The sequence below is a fragment of the Chanos chanos genome, chromosome 2 (genome assembly GCF_902362185.1).
Source record: "Chanos chanos chromosome 2, fChaCha1.1, whole genome shotgun sequence".
Classification (NCBI taxonomy): Eukaryota; Metazoa; Chordata; class Actinopteri; order Gonorynchiformes; family Chanidae; genus Chanos; species Chanos chanos.
The window spans coordinates 11,186,272-11,188,771 of NC_044496.1; positions in this window are offsets into that span (position 1 = coordinate 11,186,272).

A 2,500-nucleotide genomic window follows, 5' to 3' on the forward strand; every position below is an offset into this window, starting at 1 on the left:
CATTGTGTGCAACAGACCAACCATCATTGTTAAAGAGACAACCGGTTAGTTTAATTCTAGCAGCATTTGGACCTTAAGAGCTGCTGTTTTATCACAGATAATTGGAGGAGGATGCAAGTCACTATTCTGTCGTTCTTTGAGCAGTTTTCAATCTTGAAGCACCAAAAAACTCCATCTGACTAAAGGAATAAGCATGTAAAAAGAGAATAGCATTGGTCTGAGCTTTTAGCCTTGAAGGATGCTTTATATGAGCTTATTCAGAGAATCCATTTTTATGGAAAATTGGTAACAGTCAGTTAGATAAGATCTAAACCACTCCACCTGCACCCTCAAGGTCTTCTGGCCTATCTAAAAGAGTATCATGGTCCTTAGTGTAGCATCAAATGCCACATTTACGTGTAATAACACAAATGCAGATCGTAACCGCTGTTGGAGGAGAGAAGCAAGTCATTCAACACTTTAACGAGAGCATTTTGTGTGTGTGTGTGTGTGTGTGTGTTTTTGTATGTTGAAGTATGGCCTTTAGGCTCACTGAATTATTTTGTCAATGTTATTTCTCTAAAAAGTGTGAAGTTTGCATAGCAGCACATTTGGTCAAGATTTGATTTCTTATAGGGGAAGAAGGTTTCACAACTGACACAGATATCTGGTTACTTCTGAAGTGTAAAGGCAAATGAGTTGTGTTCAGCAGTGATTTGACAATGCAAGATAGTAGCTCTTTATCTCTGTAGAAATAGGATCAATCATACAGGTAAATTAATTACAAGATCAAAGCAGTAAATTCTGAGAGTCATTTTTTTCCCTCACTGCATTATCATTTGAAGGATTTGTTTCTATACTTTTGGCAACCTGTAAGATGAACATGAATTGAAGCTTTTGGACAGCTTTTTTTTTTCATTCTGAACGTTTAAAGAAATTCTCTTCTTAAAGATCTCTACCTTGTCTTATTAAAGAAACAGAAGAAGCAGTAGAGTATAAACTGTGTATTTATTCTTTGTGTAATGTAAAGTTGAATTTCCAGCATTATCTGCGTGTGTTCAGGTGGTAACATCACCCATTTTCTCCCTCTTTGAAACACCCCCCCCCCCTTTACTTTTTTTTTATTATTATTATTTTTTATGGCCATATTTGCATAAGGCTCAGCAATATCATGCTGAAGGGAACTCTAGAGTTTCCTAACTCTTGATGTTCCATTGACTGTTGTAAGATTGGTAATGTAAATCTGATTTGAAACCATTTAAAATGACTTTGTACTGTATTCCCCCTATGGTTCTTTCACATACCAAACTTTTTACAACAACCACAACAGAGGAAAACAAGTCCACCTCTACCCTTCTCCGGCACTGGGTTCCCTGTGTCACATACAAGGAATTTTCAAAAAACAAAATTCTGATCATTTTATGAACAAATTGAAATTTTCAGTGATACCTGGCCAAATCTGTATTCTTAAAAGCTTTGTTACCACTGTTAAATGATATTAACCTTTGGATTCTCTTGGTTCTGGATGTATGTTTTCCCCTTTATCCAAAGCTGTTCAGGTGTATACACATTAATCAGTCATTGTGTGTGTGTGTGTGTGTGTGTGTGTGTGTGTGTGCATCCCTGAATTTTTCTGACGTCACACACTGCAAATGAGCAGTAGGAGTTGTTGTTTCTTTAAGCCTCAGGGCTCTTTTAAGGGCACTGTAAGATATTTGCCTCTAATGCGCACAAATGAGCGGTCCAAATGGTCTTATTACACACACTCCCGCAACAGAGACAATACATCAGGTGAAAACACACTACAAAATGGAGAGTGTGATTGTTCTGGGAGCACAGTGCTCATTACTCAATCTCTCTCTCTCTCTCTCTCTCTCTCTCTCTCTCTCTCTCCCCTCTCTCCCTATCTCTATCTTGCTCTTGTGCGTGTGTATTCTCATGCACTCATACACTTACACACACATTTTTTTTCTCATTTTCCCATTCACTTACTCACTCTCTCTCTCTCTCTCTCTCTCTCTCCCCACCTCTCTCTTTCTCTTTGTATATATTTCTAACTCTCTATATATCTTTATTTCTAACTTTAATTTCACGGACCAACCTGTATTTGGATTTGCTAACTTTCCATCCATCCATCTGTCCATCCATCCATCCATCCATCCATCCATCATCTGTTTAAGAGCCTCAAACATTAACTGAGGCCTGCCTGCTACATTAGATTAACACAAATTATGACAGCATTAGTCACTCTAGAAGACAGGTTGAGAAGGAGATGAGAACTAGCCTTTGATCAACAGGCAAATATTTCTGTCCTACCATGTTGCTGGGTAGATTTTATCTGAATGCAGAAGAGAAGGAAAAGTGGAGAGAAAGAGGGAGCATGTTCATGTATGTGTGTATGCGTCTTTCAATACATTCGCCTTTCTGTGTGTGTGTGTGTGTGTGTGTGTGTGTGTGTGTGTGTGTGTTTGTGTTTGTGCCTGTGTGTGTTCATGTGTGCACATGCATTACCTAATGCCTA